The following is an 8,784-nucleotide window of genomic DNA, read 5'->3' on the forward strand; positions in this document are numbered from 1 at the left end:
GTTAGTTTTCCGTAGTGTTTAATTTATTAGTGGTTTCTTTAATCTTTTAGTGTAAACTCGTATTTGAATTACGTAAATTCAACTATGTTTTGTAATAAAATCTTAAACCAATCTGTTTGATGTTAGGTCAAATTAGGCGTATCTTCCGAAAACAGGTACTTCTCTTTGGTTTTTGACCAGACCAGTTTTAGTGATGTCTAACTTGAACATTATAGCCATTATGAAGTTTATATATATTTATTTGAAGTATAAATGTAATGCAATACAAATTAAATACATAAATATAAGACAACTTACTAAAGGCCTCATTAATTAAAAACAATATATATTTAAAATGTATTTACACTCTAGTAAAATGGAAAAATAAAATTATAGTGATTATTCTATATAAATTTTATAATAAATGGGCGCTTATTTGAACTAATATTAATATATTAGTGGAATTATATTACATTCAATATTTCGGATAATATTTAATAATTAGACATTTTAATTAGTTAAACAGCCAAATTTTAATAAAAAAAAGTGTTCGAGAAAACGTTTAAATTTCAGTGTTTATTGGTAATAAAACATAAACCCGGTCGCTGTTGAGAAACAATGTAAACGATAATTAATTGAACGATATTACATTTTTCCAATATTCAAGTGTCCATAAGGCTTTATAATCACTGCACAACTTATTTGGCAGCCTTGATTTCCTTCATAAATGGTTTGTTTGAAGACAATGGGCAACCGGACTTATCAGTATTGGCCCAAATTGACATTTATATTCCGATTCGGCCACATGTAAGGAAAATAAAATTTAATATGAATATTATATTTTTACAAACTGTAATTGGCAAAATAATTTTCAGTTATATATACTATTTAAGGTTGTAAAAAAATTATAAATGAATATGTAATGACATTGTTAATTATAACAAGTCAATTGAAAAGCCCCCGGCCTATCATAGTAAAACACATATTTTTTGCAAAATTATTATTTTTTTATTCGGTATAAATCCCTTCAAGGGTGATACACTGATTATAGCAACCCTCCAACTTGTCGATACCATTTTTGTAGTACTATTTGTCTGTATGTATCGACGATCACCTCTTCATTCGACGAAAATTTCTTCCGAGCGTGCCTTTTTTGAGGTCGCTGGGTGCCATATCTGGAGAATACGGTGGATGATGAATTTGAAGCCCAATTTATGAATTTTTTGCTTTCGTTTTCACTGACTTGTGATACGCTGCATTGTCTTGCTGAAGCAGTACTTTCTTTTTCTTCAAATCCAGCGTTTTTCGGCGATTTCGTCCTTCAAATGGTCCAATAACGCTACATAATACTCGCTGTTGATGGTACTTACTTTTTCCAAGCCAAATTCTTTAATATTTGAAGATAATACTATTGTAGATTTTTAATTATGTCCTACATTAAAGCTGTAGTACATTATTTCCTGGAGCAGTGTCCGGAAACTCGGCATCAAGCCAAGTTTTTTTCAACTGTATTTTTTTCCTTCAAAATACAATATTTTATCAACAGGCAAAATTATTTTTTATCGATTTTTTTCACAAAAATAAAAGTTGTTTTGCTCAAAATGCTATAATTCACAAAGTACTGATCCGACAACTATAAAAATTATACACACTTCTTTTGAGGGTTAGGGCTAAATAGAAAACATATGGATTTAATTCTAGTAGCGCCATCTATGTGTTAGGCCGTGGACTTTTCAATTGACCTGTTAAATTATAGTTAGTAAAATAATAAATTAATCAATATATAGGATCAAAGGAAATATCTAAAAACTCTATAATGTAATTTACCTTTTATAATATAGCAATAAACCTATTTAAAATGTTAGATATAAAAGACTGGATATTCTCTACAGATCTAATTCTTTCTTTTACTTTCTTCGAGACTGTTTGGTATAGTGTATTGTACATAGGTTCATAGTGTATTAAGTTTTCTACAGTGCGGTGAGTGACAAATCTTGACATTATGGAGCATCTGAATATAAGTGTTTCACAAGAAGAAAAATTCATACCAATGGCCTTTAATATGACTGACTGGACAATTATGGATATGTATGAATTGAAAGTCGTTCACGTTAACACACCTCTAGACTTTTGGGTGGTTAAAGACCCGGAAGAATTTGAATTATTCTATCGTTATTTGAATAGTTTTTATTCGATATATGGGAATTCTTTTAAATTGATACCGTCTAAATGTAGAGAATATAAATATTGCGTCGTTCATGTTGATAGTGTGTACTATAGGGCTATACTGATAACCGATCCTCTAATTGTTGAGTCCGCTATGCAGTTGCAAGCATATTTAGTAGATTACGGTTTTATCGTTGAAGTGAAGCCCACTGAGCTCTTTTGTTTAGCGGAAGAAATGTATGAGATACCACAATTCGCTATCAGAGCTACTCTAGCAGGTATGTCGAATTTGTTTCAGCGCGTTTGATATTTTATCTCATAAAATATGTTATTTTTAGGATCAAAGATGTATGAATCAGTCGCATCACCAGAGGATGTAGATAATTTCAAAGACGAAGTGGATCAGCAAATTCTGTTACTTGAACTTAGAGGCGTGGACTTCGAGTTGGGTGTAATCCATTTGGATTTTATTGATATAGATAGTGATAGTGACTCAGAATAACCCTTCAACCGTGCCTTGAAATATACGTAAAATGATTAATAATACCTGAATTATATATAACGAAAATAAAAACATGAGAATATGAATGTTAACGTCAATAAAATATGTTTATTCGATCTGTTTGTTTCAATTCACCAATGTTAATTAATTAAATTGTTAAATTCCAAGTTTTATTAAGCAAAATTCGGCGAGCATAGATAAGTAGTGAATACAAAAAAATGAGTATTATAAGAAGCATTGCCTATGTATGTCAGTAGATGTAATTTATTTAAATATGTTTTAATTTCTATTCTAAAAGATATTTTTAATAAATGCATAAAATTCATTGCATCTACATTCGTAATTTACGTAGAATTTACATATCCAATAACCTGGATTGTTATTTTTGTTTTAATATATTTATTTTAGTACAACAAGACTTGTTATATTATATTATTGCGATATACAGAACAATAATTTGAATATTATAGTCTATCCAAAATAGCAGTAAGCTAATGTCATCAAGAATTGAATATTGCAATTTGTAAATTCGCCTAAATATCAGACAATATATTCCTTGTCATTTTATTCGATTTAAAAAGAAATACAATGCTATTTGATGCACCGGAACGTATAATCGAATCAGCATACAAAAATCGTGCAAAAGTGGGTTCAAAATCATCAGCATGTTCCGCAGAAGATACAGGAGCTTTTAAATAATAACAACTATAATAATAATGAATTTGAAAATTAACCGAATTGAACTATCGTTAAATACGGGCCGTTATTTGTGTTCTTACAAGAAACTAATTTAAAACTCTTTGATAGTTTCAACATAATAAATTATAAAGTATTCAAAAAAGTCAGAATTACTAGCCAACGTGCACCTGAGGATGTTGCCATATTGACGCACGAATTAGTAGATTTATGAATTGTCATGAATTCATGTTTTTTCAATACTTGGTCAAATATATCATTGCTATCTCTCTATATATGGGAAGACTCACATCCTTAGATATTTTATTTTGTTCCACTTTCCTATTTGCTTTATTGCATTGGACCACTGTAGGAGATCCGTGTAACCGTGATCATTTCCCGACATTAATTCAGGCTACCTCTATCCACTCTGACAATACTAGTGATAATTTAAAATATATATTTAAATATGCAACCTGGCAATTATATAGAGCTTCATTTCAAATTCCTCAAAACATCAGAGTTAATGTAACTCATTAATTAAAGCCAAGCAGGAGGCAGAGTACCTTATTTCTGCAATATGCAATGGAACTTCAAAGAAACTTTAAAATAATTATGAAAAATCTGTTTAGAGAACTAATTGCCTTTCGTGACAACACATTGACTAAGAATAATTTAAACGAATAGAAAAGTTGTAGGGCTATAGCTAGACCTACAATTAAAGGATTTAAAAGATCATTTTGAATATCGTTTTTTAAATCGGTACCTTACAACTGAAACTTATACGTCTTCTGGAAGGGAACAATGAGACCCAAGGACTTAGCTAAAACTGGAATATTTAGTATTTTAATACTAATCCCCAAAGAATTGCCAGTAATATCGCTATTATCGCTAAAGATATATAGCATTAAGAATCTGGATCCTCTTTTTTCGAATATAATATTGCCCATGAGGAACCCATATGCCTTGATGAAGATTCACTTTGGTCTACTAACTCTATATATAAAATATAACATATTTGAGAAATGGTGTGAGTAAGACTAAATTGGCATCTATAATCTAACTTCTTTCTTTACAGTTGCCAGTTCGATTTCACCACCTGGACACTTTGAACAGGAATAAAACATTAGAGAAAGATTTTAAAAAAAGATACACCAGGCTTAAAGCACTTTTTGACAGTTCTTGTTATTAGATCAAATCGGGGAGACTGTTTAGTCTTAATTTAATTAATTATTGTTTGTTTTACTTCCCTAATAGTAAGTTTTTCGGGTGGTAGATCCATTTGAAGTAGATAGTTTCGAAAGTCAATTAAATTGTTTTCCTCATCTGCAGATATAGCAGACCGGAATTGATTAAATACGTATTTTAGGTATTAACGGTATACAAAGAAACTGTCCGATTTTTCTTTGTCATTTCTGGTCCAAGTATTATCACCATACTTAATGGGTGATTTGTGTTCTTGGGACCTTTTGATATTTCTTGTTATTTTTAGAAGATAATATTCCGTTACCCCGGTTGGCGATACATTTTCTAATTTTTCTTGCGTTCCTTGAATATTTAGCTTTTAAATCGAATAGCTTTTGAAAGAAAAACAGTTTAATTTAAGCTCACATTTGCTTAACTACTAATCACTATCTACTGCTTTTTGATTTTCTATATTTCATAAAATTAGAGTAGTGAGAGAAATCTGTTATAATTAACACTGTTATTCTCGAGATCAGAAATGTCTAACCTTTCTAAAATAAAAATAAAAATATTAGAAAAAAATACGCATTTATTATAAAACATTATACATTGTTAAGAAATTACAGGCCCTATTTGTTATTACAGATATCATTGTTACAAATGAAATTTTTTGGATATTTCAAGTGATAATTCCTTAATTGATCCTTTTATACAGTACTATGGCGGATTCTCGAATATTTTGATATTTTAAAGCAAGATCGCGTACAAAATTGTCGGTTGATGGTTTTATCCGATTTAAGTCTTGATTGATAGATGACAAACAATCCAGTAAATCTCGTAGAATATTAACTTCACGTTGATTATATCTTTTTTCACCGTTATATGATAGAGTTAGGCTCAACTTAGCGGAATTATTCAGTATTAACATACGACTTATTGATACTGTGTGTTCATAATCGTCGTTATAATTAAGCAAGTCCAAGTAAAGTTTCTGGTAGATTCTGTCGATGCCTCTAAGTTGACCTAGCAAGACTTTGTGCTGTACCAATTTGGTGAACGTGTCAACTGCTGCTGGAGACCATGTGGACGATTCAGAGGGTCTTAGACCTTTAAAAATAATTTTAATTACAATTAAAATTTTATTACAATTATTTAAAAATTATACTGAATTAATACGACATACCTTTTAATGATGCTTTTACAGCAAACTGTGGTACAGAGTACATCTCCTTTGTTAAAAAATATACATCATCCGAAGTCACTCGAATAGTTGACCCATAATCAATCAAAAATGCATCTAATGATTTTTGATTCTTAACAGACGAAGACACATTTAGTAGGTTGGCTCTGCAGTAACACTCTCCCGTGTAGACGACACAATTCCCTTCTAAATTAATATTGCGGAAATCTGCTTTCAAGTAACTCTTATTCCTCGAATAAAAACTGTTCAAGTCTCCGTGGAACTTTCCTAACTCCTGATCCTTGGTGACAATCCAAAATTCAGAAGGACTATTTATATAACTAACTTTTAATCTGTAAATATTGTTAACAACCCACGGGTTTTTTACAAAACTGTTTGGTATGCACATATCTTCATCTTCCATATCACAAAATTCAGTGTTAAGTTGAATTAAACACTTTTTGTTGTAAATCGAACTCATATTTTAACCGGTTACTGAAAAATCCACTAACTTTTTTAAATGGTACAAGAAAGAACAAAGTACTGTGTAAGAAGAAGTTAAAAACTGCGACTGCTCTAAAATTTCACCCCTATATAAGGCAAGAAATATAATTATTTTATTATCATTAGTTGAGAACAGGTACACATTTTAACTATTAAACAAATTTAAGGATCGGAATATGAAAGGTTTATATTTTTGTAATATATTTTTTATGATAATATTAATTACCTTTAACTAACAAAATAGTACCTTCATAAAATAATTTTATTATCAAAGAATAATATAAAATATGGTTTATTTTATTGAGTTCAATATCGAAATGGTTTTCTTTTGTTTGATTGTTCAAATTTTATTTTTCATAAAGACCATCAATAAGTACACAATAAATAAACATCAGTTTCTTTTTACGTAAAAATTAACAGACATGTTGACGAAATTCTATTTATTTAACTACACATGTTGAGAATAAAACCGACAATGATACCACTTCAGAATATGATATGTTAACAATATTATTTTTATTATTGAATAATGTTATATTACTTTAATTTGATAGCGGCGGTTCCTCAATAAGTGCACATATGTATGTGCACTCCAAATTTAATTCCACTTTTTGAGTTAGTTAGTAGTTATCTAGTTTAGTATATTTTTAGTTTTGTTTGGGCAATTTGATGACGGCCAAAGAAGGTTTATTGGCATTCAAAGAAATTAATGGGATGGACGGTAGTTATATACACTATAATGGTTGCCGCCTTTGAAAAATACAGTTTCACCCCCAACGAACGTTTCCTCGTAACAACAAATGCAATATGTACAAATGTTTCATCGAAAACCAACGAATGTTCGGCATCCAACACCGATTCTCATTCGTTGGCCCTTTCCGTAGTCAACATTAGGCGAATTTTGAATATCGGTTTTTATTGAGTAAATGTCCTTAACCGCTATGGCTACAAAGCCGGATAATATATACTCTGATAAAAACTCAGGTGCGAAATGAAAGCCTAATCTATTATACAAAAGGTTCATTGATGAATCTTATTCATATTTAGATCTAAGAAACTGGAATACATACAATAACGGATACAATATATTTCCTGAATTTTTTACTCACTCGAAATGTATAATTTTAAAAAGTTATAGAAAATACTTCATTATAGTTGTTCTATTGAAATTAGTATTGTGCCAATAAATAGTCAAAACCAATAACAAACGGTTATTTAATTGTATACTTGTATTTTACTATTATAGTATTAATTTTTATCATCAAAGACGAACAAAATCATCAAAGGTTTAAAGTCCTTTCAATAATATAATTAACAATGATGTATTTAAATCAGCAAATATACATATCTTATTTTTTAAGTTATAATTGACACAAATATAAACGAAATTTCACTAATTTGAAACTAAACACATTGGAATTAAAATGTATTACTTTAAATAAGCATGCAGTATATCCCATAAAGTAGCTAATTCAGAAAATAGCTACAAGGCTGGATGACTACATAGTGTTCTGGAACACAATTAATATTGAAAATAGCATATCAATGTGATAATTTATTCTACATACAGTAACGGCCAGTTTTACGACGCTTGTCGGGATATATCACTCTAACATATATGTCTGAAAAGTATCCTCAGAGATATACAGTTCTATGAGGGATGTAAAACATTATTTCATACACTGTTATGTAATATAGGGCCTAAATAGGGCCTAAATAGTGTAAGATAGCCCACCAAGAGAACTAATGGAACTTCCAATAAATTCTAATATTTTAAAAGCATATAAAAAAATCAAATAACAGTTATTATTTCAATATGTGTATTTAGATGAGACATAAATATACCAGAAGAAAACCTGAAAATATGATTACAATATCTACTCATGGAAAGATAATTATCAAAATAGTATTATGACAACAAAAGTTAATGGAAAAGGTAAAGAGTGCAATAAAAATTTGTTAGGCTTTATTAGTCATAACACTTTATGCTGAAAACAGGAACGGCTAATAACCTCTTCGGTTTGGATAAACATAAAATTGACAAATTATTGGCCTTGTGAAGTAATAGTAGATAGAATAGAAATTAATAGCTTTAACAGCAGTTATTCAGTTTAATGACATTTTCTGAATATGGGATTATGAGTCAATGCTGAGAATTTCCAAGGTAGGATGATGATAGTAATATCAACTAAAAGTGAAATATAATTAATATACAATAACTGTAGGAAATCTTATTGTAGAATGTGAAAGTTATGTGTGAAGTGTACAGATCTATGTGTAATTGTAGAGAATACACAGGAGCATTTGGTTGAAATGTGTAAGACGAAAAATAATATTAATTGTTTCTAAATTATGGAAAATACGTCATTGTAGCTGTTTTATTGTAGCAATTACTCCAATAAATAGTTTGTTTTGTCATTGTTGTACAATTCCAATAAAGGACGTTTATTTAATTTTATTTTTTCTATTTTATTAGTATAATATTTATTTAGTATCATCAAAGGCTTAAAAATCATCAAATGTTTAATATCGTTTCGATAATATAATAATAATTTAAAAAATATGCTTAAAGGTTGCAATAAAATTTTTGCAA

Source organism: Rhynchophorus ferrugineus, unplaced genomic scaffold (assembly GCF_030347505.1).
Source record: "Rhynchophorus ferrugineus isolate W39M unplaced genomic scaffold, kcgeb_rfMv2 rfM8, whole genome shotgun sequence".
In the NCBI taxonomy this organism is placed as follows: domain Eukaryota; kingdom Metazoa; phylum Arthropoda; class Insecta; order Coleoptera; family Curculionidae; genus Rhynchophorus; species Rhynchophorus ferrugineus.